Genomic DNA, 13,862 nt, shown 5'->3' on the forward strand with positions numbered 1-13,862 from the left:
GCTCCATGTATCAGTAACGTGTAATGACAGCCTCCCATCTGTTCTCTGGAACTCTTCATTGGAGCCCATGTCAAGCTGGAAATCTGGAAGGAGATGAATGCAGGGGGCTGCTCGCAAGCCACACGTGAGCTTCAAAATACCTGCAAAAAGGGATCCAGCACAGGTTGGCAGTGGGGAGACTGGCCAGCTGCAGGGCTCAGAGGATTGTGTGGTAAAAATGAAGATGATGGATGGGAATGGCTTTCTCCAATCTCAACCTGAAATGCTCTGTGCTTTAGAATAGTCTTGAGCATTTCTTACAATGAAGTGTCAGTCCAGAGAGTAGCAACCACTCCCCAAATCCCATCGCTATAATAAGACACTGGGTTTTCCCATTGTCCATTGCAGCAAAGACTGTTGGCCAAAAAATGGAACTGAAAGTCTGGCAAATGGGCAGAATGTCCCACTCGTCGTCTGCAGAAGTCCTGTCTCTGCTTTTGAGGAAAGAAGAGATGAGCAGCAGGGAAGGGAAATAAGGGGTCTGAAGCATCTTATCCCCCCTAAACTAATAATATTTGAGAATAAAAAAGATCTGGGTCCCTTTCAAAGGTATAGAGCTCAACCCACATGAGCCCCCAGGAGTCCTGGGAAAACACTGACCAGAGAAAGTAAGCAAACAGTGCATAGTTTGCCAGTTGCCTTCTGAGCACTGACTGCTGTGAAATGAATGGTTGCCAGCATCTTTCACTGGCTGATATGGGAGCCCAGGGCTGCTTGTGTTTGCCTCAGGCAACTGATTAGCCAGCAAGAAAATGTATTAACTCCCCAATTTCCCCTTAGCGAAGCCTCCCCCTCAGGGGACAACTGAAGGACATTTTCATGGATTTGATAAATGTTGGGAACCTGAGATCAGAAGCTTAGAATAAAAGAGGAATGGGAGCAAGAGATTATGGAATTTGTTGAGATTGACATGTGACCTGTGAGAAGCCAAAAGGGGAGCAATCTGCCAGGCCCAAGGATGGGCCTGTGCTAAAGGCACTTCCTGGCCACAGGCTTCAGACTTTCATGCTCCTGATCAGCTGAGTAAATTCTTAGGCCTTCTCCACTGCTCCCCATCTCCCATGGAGTTGTTTCAGTCAGCCCTTCCCACCACCTTGGCCACTGGAATAGACTCCTGAAATAAGAAGTAGACTAAAATCTTTGCTTACAATTGAAGCTATTGCTAAATATCCATTTGAGAGTCTAAGTAGAAAGACATATTTGAGCTGGGTGGAGTGGCTCACACCTGTAACCCCAGGTACTCAGGAGGTAGAGATTGGGAGGATCATTGTTCTAGGGCACCCTGGGCAAAAAGTTCATGAGACCCTGTATCAACTAATAAGCTGGGTATAATTGTGTGCACCTGTCATCTCAGCTATGCAGGAAGCATAAATAGGAAGATTATAGTCCAGGCTGGCTGGGGCAAAAACACGAGACCCTATCCAAAAAATAACTAAAGCCAAAAAGGCTGGGGACATGACTGGAGTGGTAGAGGGCTAGCCCAGCAGTGTGAGGCACTGAGTTTAAAACCCAAAAGTACCAGCAAAACATAAAATAAACATTTAAAGGAGGTCTCATTTCCTTTTTTTTTTTTTTAAGTTTAGTATATCTTAGATCCCAGGCCTGAGGATAGAAAAGGAAGGAGCTCACACTTAATGAAGAAAGAGGGAGAGGAAGGGGAAGGGGAGGAGGAGAAAGAGAACATATATACTTGAGACCATTGCAGAACAAAGCTAAGGCAAGTTTAAGCAAGGACAGATGGTGAGAGACAAAAATGCAAAACATTCCTCTGGAGAAGATGCCTGGAAGCTTGACCTGGTTAGGTAGGGTTTAGAGAGGGAGTCCCATACAATCTTCTGGGTGCTGAGGCGCTTCCTAAAGCAGAGGGTTGAGGGTGTCCTAGAAAACAGGCAGCACAGAAGTAGGATGCCCTACTCACTACCCTTCCATTCCCCCTCCCAGAATTAACAGTGGAATAGGTAGATCCAAACAAGTCCACTGCAGACCACAACCACTGACCTAAAACCAACAGACAGCATGTTCCAGGGGACTGGTAAGTGTGGTCCCTTGCTCTGGCAGCTTTGGCATCATCTATATACTTGTTAGAAATGATGAAATTCAGGCCCCACTCCAGACCATGTTGCATCAGAATCTGCTTTAACCAAAGCTAGGAGATTCACATGGAGGTTCAAGTTTGAGCATAGAAGGGGAACCCAGACTCCCTCCCCTGGCCCCCGAGGCTGGTGTTCTCTGCCCTCCCAGCAGGGAGGAGAGAGATGTCTGCAACCAGAGCTTGGACTGAAGTTCTCAGGGTCCATGAGCACACATCAGCCTGCAGAGCTCCTGGATTAGCCTCTCCCCAGTTGGCCTCTGTCTTGAGCCCCATCTCACCCACCTCACTGGCTGCAAAAGTGGGGTTCCACTCCACAAGTGCTACCCCTGGGGCTGTGCCTCAGTTCCCTCAGCCCATCTTTCCTCTTTGATGCAGGTCTGGCAAGAAGACTAGAGCAGGCCTTTTGGAGGAAAACTAACCATGAACCAAATGAAAAGAACTAGTACCAAATGTATGACTGCCATTTCTTGTTATTTGGCCTTGGACAAGTGATTTCTCTAAGCTCCAGTTTTCCTAATTGTAAAAATACCTATACTACAGCTGGTGGGGTAGTTCAAGTTGCAGAGAGCCTGCCTAGCAAGCACAAGCCCTGAGTTCAAACCAAGTACAGCCAAGAAAAAAAAAATACCCATGCTAATGTGAATGACATAATACCCAAGGAGTATGAGGTCAGTAAAAAAAAGAGCTGCTCAAAGCACAGGCAGCAAAGCCAGATCCCTGGGATCAAATCCTAATTCCACTACTTAATTGTTGAGCGATACCCTTTGGGCAAATTCATTACCTCTCTGCACCTTAGTATCTCATCTGGCAAATGGAAATAATAATATGAACTACCTCAAGGGTAATCCACTTGGGGTGGGGGGATTGAGTTAATATTTGAAAAGTATTCAGAATAGTTTCTAGCATATTGTAAATGCTATGTAGGAGTTTGCTTGGCCTCCTGATGCTTACCACAGGCTGTGTTCTTACACTCACTGTATAGAAAAAGGAGGCAAAGTAAACCTATCCCATATACACCTCAGTCCAGTCCGTAAGCCTGATCTGTATTGTGAATGGGAAGACATGGGAGAAAGAAAGTTTGCTGTATAAATAAAGCTCCTAGCAGAGTAAGAAAAGAATGAGTCTCAGGGAAAAGAGACTCTTCCCTCTACTTCTGTGGTGCAGGTACCAAGTGAACTGTCAGGTTGAGTGAGCTGGGCTTCAGCCTCCGTATCTTGCATGGGAAGCAAGATAAAAGGGGTGGAGACCCAGTAGGTAAGGCAGGGCGTGATGAGACAGACACATTTGCCTGCCCCTTAGTCCCTGTCAGTCATTCAGCAAGCTGACGAAATGCTGACATCTGTGAGAGCTGAGACAGCATCAATCTGTGTTGGATCTCAATGCAGCAGCCCCTGAGGAGCTGTCCTCTCACCACCAGAGTTGTGTAAGAGGAGCCACCCTTTCTGGTCCCGTGTAGACTGACACAACTGCAGCTTCACTGCATCCCTGCCCAGACCCTGGAAAGTGAGTCTTTCCTGGTCCTTGCCTCTCCTGTCTCCACTTTGGAAAGTACCTTTTGAAAATCTACTCTTCAAGTCTACACCAGGCAGCCTTCACCCCTCTTCAAAGACTGTCTTGCACTCTCCAGCCTTTTTCATTTTCTGCTCCTCTCTGGTTCTCACACTTCCAATCTAATTTAGAAATTTCTTAGAATACTGCTGTTAAGGTTCATTGTATCATGAATGGTTGCTTTGGGCCCTCAATTGGCCAGAAAATTCTCTTAGGATAAGAAGCATATCTCATGTTTCCCTATTGCTCAGAGAATTCTTATATAGAATAGGAAATACAATCATCCTTTGGTATCAATGAGGGATGGGTTCCAGGATCCCTGTGAATACCAAAATCTGCAGATGCTTAAGTCCCTTATTAAAATGGTGTGATGCCTGCATACAACTTATGCACACCCTCCTGTATACTTTAAATCATCTCTACATTTCTGATACTACCTAATACAACATAAATGCTATGCGAATAGTTGTTACACTGTATTGTTCAGGAATGATGACAAGAAAAGGTGTCTATATATGTTCAGTACAGATGAAATTGTTTTTGGTTCAGATCATTTCAGTCCATGTTTGATTGGATCAATAGCTGTGGAATCCACAGATACAGAGAACTGACTTCACTTTTTCTAGAATCACTCACGCAAATGAATTATTTGAAGCAGAAATTGGAGCCTCTCTCTTGCATGCTGCAGGCTAGCCAGGTCTAAGACTATAAGGTAGATGCAGTAGTCCTTCTCCATCCTCACTTGGTTTCTGAGTTGGGGTAATGTTGCTCTCTTGGGTCCTGGAGGAGCCTTTTGGATGGCTGCAATGACTCCACTAGTTTCACAAAAGCCAGCCATGCCAGAGGACACAGGTCCAGTACAGCTAGCCATATTTCCCACTCCCTCCTTCAGTGAGGTGGGGAAGGCAGTGCACTGCCTGCTAGACTGCAAACTCCCACTACAAGTCCAAAGCGGGGGTGGAATCTGCAGCCTCTAGGATCACTACCCATTTGTAATCTTTTTCTCTTCTTGAACTTCAAGTCTCCTTCTGTGTCTAATTTTGTCTGTCTCTGCCTTCCTATCAATTCACCTCCCTTTTCCAAACACCTGAATAAAACACAGAGTAAATTGCCTCCCTTTCCTATTGGAGAGAAGAGAATAAGCAGTCACATGTCAGAAGCAAGTTTTCAGGCTTTGTTTTCGTCAGCAATATTCTCCCCTCCATAATTGCTATAAAAACACTGAACCGCCTCCCATCCTTTTGTGTGTGCTGACAGACTTCACTTTAACTTAACCTCAAATGAATGTCACCCTGGCTCAGTGCTGGCTACAGTACATACCAGCACCTAGGAAGGTGCAAAAATAGGTTGAGAAACACCTGTCCAGCTGGATGGAGTGTCTCTTCCCCAAACCCCTCTCTTTCTCATCCAACTTAAGGCACAGCACAGGGTGTCAGAAGTCAAGCTTGATGCTGCCTCTGTGGTGACATCAACAGAGGCAGCCCTTGGTAAACAGCAGCAGCACTTGGAAATGGGTGGCCACGCTTTCTGGTGGGCTTGAGGAAGTACAGCATGCCCACACACCCGGAGGCTGTCCTCGAAGAAAGCTTCAGCTCAGATGCAAAGCTGCTGGAGCTCTGGATACCCTCAAGGAGAAAGAGAAGTTCTATAATTGAGGCTAGAAGTCACTGTCCTCATGCACTCATCCGTGTGCCTGCATGAGTACTGTTTGCAGGCTGAGTGACAGCAAGAATCAAGAGCAAGTCCCTGCAGGTCCAGCCTCTTCATTTCTGCCGCAAATGCCTTCAGCTCCTGGAAACAAACCAGGCCAAAGGAGGCTGCCATACTGTACGTGAGGTAATGTCACAGCTTACTGTGAATCCTGGTCACAGACTTTGGCAATCAAGACAGAGCTTTGTGAGAATGTAGGGACAGGTTGGTTGTTACATCTACAAGGAGATAACACAGAGGTTCCCAGTGTGGAGAGGCCAAAGACTTTCTTAAATGCCTTCGTACTAGGATTTGATTAAACAAAGACTATCTGGACATGTAATAACCCTGGCTCTCTGTAAACCTTAGAAGGATTTTGCTCCAGGCAATGTAGACATACATACAGAATGAGTTATACATTTAATCCTGAAATGGGCTTAAAAAAAAGAAAAACAAAGCAAATCAAGATGAATAAATATTAATGAATCACCTCCTCTGTGGCGAGAGGAACATGAGGCAAAGCTAACGACTGTCAACAGATAACATCAGCATTGAATATTTCATGGAGCAGTGGAGGTGGACCCTGGAGATAGGGGTCACTCACCCATGTGTGCACTGGGCAGACTGAGAGACCTACAAAAGCTGCAGAAACTTTAAGCAGGAACTGATTTTCTAGCAAACTTTCTAGAGCAAGTTGGCATCTGGTGTATATAGTAATAGCACTGCATTTCCTGAACAATGATTCTTTGGCACACACTTTATATGTATGTATTATCTAGACCAAGTAGCTATTATTATGCCTATTTCCTCATTGAGAAGCCTGAGGCTTAGAGAAAATCACGTGCCCCATATCATATGTCTGATTAGTGGCAAAGCTGAGATTCAAACCCACGATTCTCTAGACTTCAAAGCCCTGTGTCATCTCACATGGCTGCTGGATACATTTCTCTCCTTCCCACCTCCCTTCATTATTTTCTAAGCTTTGGCTGAGCGCAGACCCTCTATTGACTTAGCATAGAGCCCAGCGTCTCACACATAGTAGGTATTCAATAAATCAATAAATATGTGTTGTATTAGATTGAATTTCCTGCCAGAGGAAGAAAATAACTTTGCCCTCATCTCCTAGGCAGGTGGAAATCCAGAAAATAAATCCTTCCCCCAGGGTTAGCTAACCTGTGCAGCCTGACTTCCTCAGAGGCAGACACAGTGACCCTCCCCTATATGGCTGCCCTGGGCTGGAGTAGTTAATGCAGAAATGAAAGACCTTACATACAATAAGTGGTTCTTCAGCATCAGCCCCCACTTCAGCACCATCTCTTTCAAGGGGGACCCCCAGGGGCTGCCAATCACAGATCTTTCCCCAAGCACAAAATTCACTTAAAACATTTTTCTTAAAATTAACAAATGGAAGAATGCGAGCAGACTTTCTCCAGCCTTTCTGTCGAGTTCCCACCCAGACAGCTAAAATGTTTCACTTGTCAGTCAGCAGTAAATACCAGGTTTCAGCTTTGTGATGTACATCCCCAGAATAGACATCGCTAATGGTCTTGATGACATTCCTGATTTTTGAAGCATTTGTGAGAAAGAAAGAGAAAGGGGGAGGCCGGGGCAGGGGAGGCAGGCTGTAGGCAGGAGGTAGGTGGTGGGTGGTGTTGCCCATCTTTTTTTTTTTGAACCTCAGTCTCCTTCTAATTTTGTTTCCACTTTTTTTTTTTTTTTTTGCTTTCCCCTGAAAGCTTTTTCAAGTGTCCACAGTCCTCTGAGTGCTAAGCAATTCTACCCTGAGGGCTGAGAGGGAAAGGGTAGAGAGAGAAAAACAATCCTGTCTTCCACTGACAGCTGGACTTGGATTCAAGAGGACTAACTCAGCCTTCTCCTGGACCCCAAGGGAGGCCACAGTGCTTAGACACATAGTCACTCTCCCCTCTGAGGCAGGTACCACCCAGTCAAAGCAAGAACCTGCTTTCCTCCAATGAAAAGGGAAAGGGGATAGGGTCAGAGAGATGGACAGCTTGGAAGTTTCAATCATACAACCACAACATGTTGATATCTTGTCGTGTCCCATGATTAGTTAGATAATAAGTTCCTATCCTCAAGAATTCCAAAGCTTCCACTGTTCCCCACTAGATCCACAAACCTGATCCCATGAGCAGATGTTGCTGGAATGACTTATGTATTAATTACATAGCCCTGAACAAGGAAAGCACAGTAATAAAAAAAATGAAAAAAAAAAACAGGCAAAAGTCCTGTCCTGCTCTTTGATTCCTGTTTCCTGACCCTTCTCTCCAACATCACCACCTTACTTTAACCCACAGCATTCCTCCTACACTATGTCTGTTTAACGTGTTTCCCATTTATTAAGGTTTACTGTGTCACTTTCTGTTCTAAGTGCTTTATGGGCATTAACTCTGACATAGGTCTACAAGTGTCCCATTTTAGAGATGAGAAAACTGAAGCCTATTGTTGTTAAGTAACTTTCCCCTGTTGATTACGGGACCCAGACAGCCTGTCTGCAGAGCACACACCTGCTGACTTCACTGTCTTACTAAATGTGCTTTGGTTCTCACCCTGACCCCTTTTGGTGACAAGGCTTCACCCTCTTCTTTCTGGGACATACTATCATATCCCTTGCTCCCATGTGCTGTTGATCACAGTCTGAAAATTATGGGTGTAGACACAATTACTTTGCTACCCTTCTGTAAATGGATTGTGTCAGAAATAGCCTGGCAGAAAAGACATCAACGCTGGAGGGAGAGGGTTAATTTGTACTGCACCCTGATCAATGGCATTGTGAACTCATTTGTATGGTTTCTCTTGACCTCTAGCACCATGGAATATGGTGATAGGTTTCCCCACAGTCCTGTGACTCCTGATGCACATCAATTGACATTTGACATGCTGCAAATTCATGTTTGTCTGGTTTTCTTTGGTGGGACTGAGGTTTGAACTCAGGACTTTGTGCTTATAAAACAGGCATTTGCAAAGCAGGTATTCTACTGCTTGAGCCACATCTCCAGTCCATTTTTGCTCTGGTTATTTTGGAGATGTTGTCTCTGGAACTATTTGCCCAGGCTGATTTCGAACTGTGATCCTCCCTATCTTGGCCTCCCAAGTAGCTAGGATTATAGACATGAGCCACTGATGCCCAGCTAAGGGTTTATTTATAAGGGTAATAATAAAATGAGTATTTCCAAGGCCTTTATCAAAGACCTCAGTTGACTTTGTACTCTCCAGCGGCTTGAACCCTCATTCTCTCCAGAACATCAACTTTAATTTAGAGGCCTGTCAAAGATCTTTGAAGGCCTAAATCTTTCCCTTCTCACTGGTCAGAGGTATTGGCACATTAATCTATTTAGTAATTATGCGAACAAGTTCTGACCATGTGTTATTGAAAATTAAACTATCAAAATGTGTCCAATCAAATCGTTCAATTTCTCAATTCCATCATGTCATTAGCTTCAACACCAAGATTAATTATGAAGTGATGGGTCAGGCTCACCAGATGTTCCACTGATGCAGTCAAGGTGCATCTGTCTCTCGACCTACCCATTGCATACTCAGCCTCTGCTTCCATAGTTGCTGCTCCTTATAACTGCCATCCAAGGCCATTGTCCACAGATGATCTGTCCTGTGAGACTCACAAGGGAGGGAGAACTGCTCACCATCTTTTAGACAAAGGAAGGAAGCTACTGCTTTGAGGGGAATTAACATTATAAGAATCAGGAAGCCATAGATTTGGATTTCAGCCCAGAATCTCTGGCCTTTGCCTTTATGGTGCCATTTCTCAGTAAACTGCTTTCCTTTCCCTCCTGGCTAGGCAGTGTCATCACCTATTATGTAAACACCACTCAGCCAGAGCATTCTAGGCATACAGAAAGAGCAGAACCTCAGCAGTTACACAAAATTGGTTTTATCCTGGCTTCCTGCCATTTACTGGATATGTAACCAAGAGTAAGCCAGATTTACCACCTCTGAGCTTTCTCAGCTGTAAAATGAGGAGGTAAAAATACCCTCCCTTCTGTGTTGTGAGACTTGGGAAAGAGCATGCAAAATGCTCCTGGCACTTTGTGCATGATAAACACAGCTTCTTCAGTCAGACCAGCCAGACTTCAATCCCTGCTGCGTGTTCTGCTAATTATAAGCTGGATAGCTTTGAGCAAGTAACTAATCCTTTCCAAGTCTCAGTTTCCTCATCTGTAATATGAAGGTGATAATACTATCTATTCCATAGGTAATATTGGGTTATATAATGCATATAAGCATATAGTGGATTGCCTGGAAAATAATAAATAGTACATAAAAATTCATGGGCTTTAATCATTATTATTATCATCATGGAATATGTAGTGGCCATGCAGCAAATATTAGTTTCCATCTCAACTCTCTGCTTGTCCCACTTCTATGTTTCTATGTAGTCTCCGGAACTGATGGGGCCTTAAAAGTCATATAATCCAATCCCCTTTGTAATGCAGCTATCCATTTGTTTCATAATATGACAGGAAGAAGATGTTTCAATTATAAGCCCAGTTGTTTCCTTAAGAGGATAGATCTTATTCTGTGAAAAATAATTTTTACTGAATAACTCAGGGTGCAAGGAGGGGAATATGAACTAAGAATTAAGAGTTCTGCACAGTAGAGTAAGAAAAGGACATCTCAACATTGGTGTCAGGAGGGAGGAAATGAAGAGCATGGAGAAGGAAAGAAGATGGAGGGAGAACACTAAAACTATCTTCTTCTCAAGGATCCTTGAAGTTATTAGTGAAGTCATAGAAGCCAGTGAAAGTGTTTATTTTTGTTGATGTAATGAAGAGGAGAAATCAGATTCATGGATAAGGGAGTTAGAAGAATAGAGGACCAAAAAGTGTAAACCTCCAATGGTCAGTCAGAATGTTCCAGAATATTCCATCAAACACATATTCAGTCTTAAAACAATGAAGGTTGACTTCGAGTTCTTTGTGAGATGTAACAATAAAATGTTGGGAATACTCTTACTATAAGAACCAACTAGATAACTTACATAATAATAGCTTTTAAGCCCATCAAAGAGACAAAGAGATGCACAGAAAACCTAATGAATTAAAATTCAGAAAATTACATGGTCTCCTAGAGAGAAGAGATATGTAATGGCTTTCCTCATCATAAAAGAGTAGAAGAAGGAGGATGCCAGCACAGACATGTGTAAGAAGAAAACAACTCAAATGTCAATGACTTTTTATTGCTTAAAATGTCAGATTAGATTCATGGTATATAACCTGTGGGGGCTCTAAAAATAAAGACTCTAAACCCACTTACTAACTCCTTTACCTTAGGTGTTCATTAGGTGCTCAGGCAGGTGTTCAGAAAGGCCCTGAAAGTCTTCTTGAAATATAGACATGTGGAGTCTGTTGAAAGCTAAAGAGCAGGAGGCTTGACAAAATCCCTCTAGGAATTCAGACCCTAGCCCTGCTACACCTAATTAAAGCCACAGCAAAGTCCTGACCTAGCTCAACTTTAAACTGGATTGACTCAGATTCCCCCAGCAGAAGCCTAACAAAGAAGAGGGTGTCCTATTACTGGAATGTGCCAGTCAAGTTTACATGCCCACTTGACTGGGCCATTGGGAGCCCAAACATTTAGCCAAATTTTATTCTGGGTACATGTGTGAAAGTGTCTCTAGATGAGATTAACATTTTAATCAATAGAGTATATGGAAGATTGTTCTCCCTAAGGCAAATGGCCCTTATCCAATTACGTAAAGAATAGAACCAAAAGGCTGAGTAAGAGTAACTGCTCCTGACTAAGATCTTGAGCTACAGAATTGGTCTTTTCTAGCCTCTGACCCCAGACTGAGGCCAAGTTTTCTTGGGTCTTGAACGTGAAAATTTTCAGATTAGAATTTACTTCATTGGCTTCCCTGGTTCTCAGACCTTAAGACTTAAGCTAAAACTACACATGGGTTCTTCTGGGTCTCCTAACTTGTTGACTACAGATACTGAAACTTCTCAGTTGCCATAATTGCTTGAGCCAGTTCCTTACAGTCATGATTATTGGCTGGGGCTGAATTCTCATCGCAAGGCTTGAGTAAGGAAGAATCCCCTTCCAATCTCACGTAATTGTTGACAAATTTAATTGCTTACATCTGTTGAACTTACATTTACTTAAGTCAGTTACTTTCATTTGTTGGCTATTTAGTTAACAGCCAGCAAAATAATTAGTTCATCAGTCCAACAGATGTAAACAATGGAATGTGTCAATAACTATGTAAGATTGGAAGTGGCTCCTTCCTAAGTCAAGCTTTGGGATGTTAAAACAGCCAATAATTGTAATTGAAGCAGAGAACTCATCTAAGTCATGACCATACTCTTGACACAGAGACATGTGAGTAATCAATGCATTTTAAGTCATGAAAAACCCAGTGATATTGTTATGCAGCAACAGCTAGCTAATACAATGTATAAACTCTAAACATATGGAGGCTAATGTAGCCACATTAATTTCAATGGAAATTTAAAGTTAAAGGGAATTGCTAGTAACAGAGACAAACTTTCTAAAGATAAAAGGATCAATTTATGGAGTCAGTTTACCATAAGACATAGCAATCTTCAGTGTATATGCACTGAATAACGAATTGTCAAAATACATGAAGCAAAACACTGAGAGAACAAAGTAAAAATTGGCAAATCCACAATCTTACCTAGAAATTTTAGCATCATTGTCTCAGTAATTAATTGAATCGGTAACTGAAATAACCAATGAAGAATTCTACCTAGCAAAGAGGTTTTTGGAAAATTAAACACAACATGCTTTGGCGGCAAACAGAAGCCGAGAATGCATTGAAAGTAGAATTGTACACGAAGCAATATTTAAGTTTTCCACAGAACTACCATGATATTAAGTAGAAAATTTGAACCTTTACTAAAAACAGAGTGCCAGAAACCATAAACATGGAAATAAATTACAAAAGACTTTATTTTTCTTATTCCATTCATTTTGAAAGAAGATTAACTGAATAATCAATTTAGTGTATGTTTGTTAGTTAAAACATATAGAGAAATAAAGGGCCTAAAAACAATATGGCAAAGGCCTGGAGAAAGAGAGAAATGGAAAAAAGACTATGGAAAAGATCCTACACCTACCTAAAGTGGTATAATAATATTTTAAGATAGGTTGTGAGTCAGGTGCCAGTGGCTCACACCTGTAGTCCTAGCTACACAGGAGACAGAGATCAGGAAGATCTTGGTTCAGAGCCAGCCCAGGAAAATAGCTCAATAGACCCTACCTCAAAAAATACCCAACCCCCAAAAAGCTGGTGGAGTGGCTCAAGTAGTAGAGCACCTGCCTAGCAACCATAAGGCCCTGAGTTCAAATCCTAGTACTACCAAAAAAGAAAAAAGAAAAGACTATGATAAGTTAAAGATACATTGTAAACCACAAGGCAACCAATAAAACAAAAAAACCTTAAAAACAGGTTAAATTAAAAAGTCAAGAGTAGAAACACAATAGCCAATTCAAAATTAGGCTAAAAAAGAAAGGAGTAATAACAAGTTGGCAAATGGAAAGTAACTAGCAATACTGCACATTTTTTTTATTCATTTATTCACATGTGCATACATTGTTTGGGTCATTTCTCCACTCTCCTCCCTCCCCCACCCTCTCCTCCAATACTGCACATTTAAATCCAACTGTATCAATGTTTACATTGAATGTGAAAGATCTACATGTCTCAAGTGAAAGACAAGGGGATACAAAGATATAAAGACAAGTATAAGCAAAAGGATAGTAATGGAATAGAAAATGGATAGTAATAGAATGAAAATACTGATCAGAAGAAAGTTGGGTCAGGGTTCTTGGCAGAATGAGCACTTAAGAAATGTTAACTGCTTGTAGTATTATTAGCAGTAGAGATTTGTAAGCAGGAACGTCTCTTACAGTTAAGAAGGAAAGCCCTGCAGCCAGGTGAACTCAAGGAATCTTGGCAAGTACCCAGGGATTGGGAATTGCTGTCATTTCTTGGCAGAGTTGTAGCAAACCACTAGGTTACTTAGCGGTAGCATTTCTTGTTCACTTCTAACATGACTTTTTGTTGTTTAACAGAACTAAAACTGTATTCAAGTTTGACTTTCCTGCATCCTTACATTGTTGTGTACTAGTTATCTTGTCTTTTTTTTCCTTGTAAATTCCTGAGCTTTATTAACATGAAATAATAACCTTGATGACATGGAATTCAAATGAAAGCAGCATTCGATTAATCAGCTTATGTTCCAAAGTTCCGTTTTGAAAAAAATACTTAAAGACCATTTATTTAAAAAATATGCATATGGTTCATATTGTTAATGAATGGTTGAAACCTGGAATATGGAACCATATTTACAGCATTATGTAGTTTATAATGGAAAATAAGGAATGATGTTTGGGGTGTTATGCTTTTTAGAGAAATATTTTTAAATGCCTGCCTGAGATGACTCAAGTACTTGGATAAGTCCTAGGTATAAGTTTTGAATTGATTTCTGCATAT

General features: G+C 42.1%; 1 non-coding gene across 1 annotated transcript; it reads left to right on the plus strand.

Annotated features, from left to right (window-relative positions):
- Nucleotides 1-3,065: 3,065 nt before the first annotated feature.
- LOC141414476 (small nucleolar RNA SNORA51) lies at nucleotides 3,066-3,197 on the plus strand. The gene has a single exon (XR_012439503.1). It is a non-coding gene; the product is annotated as a small nucleolar RNA SNORA51 (small nucleolar RNA).
- The last annotated feature ends 10,665 nt before the right edge of the window (nucleotides 3,198-13,862 follow it).

The sequence above is a fragment of the Castor canadensis genome, chromosome 11 (assembly GCF_047511655.1).
Source record: "Castor canadensis chromosome 11, mCasCan1.hap1v2, whole genome shotgun sequence".
Lineage (NCBI taxonomy): Eukaryota > Metazoa > Chordata > Mammalia > Rodentia > Castoridae > Castor > Castor canadensis.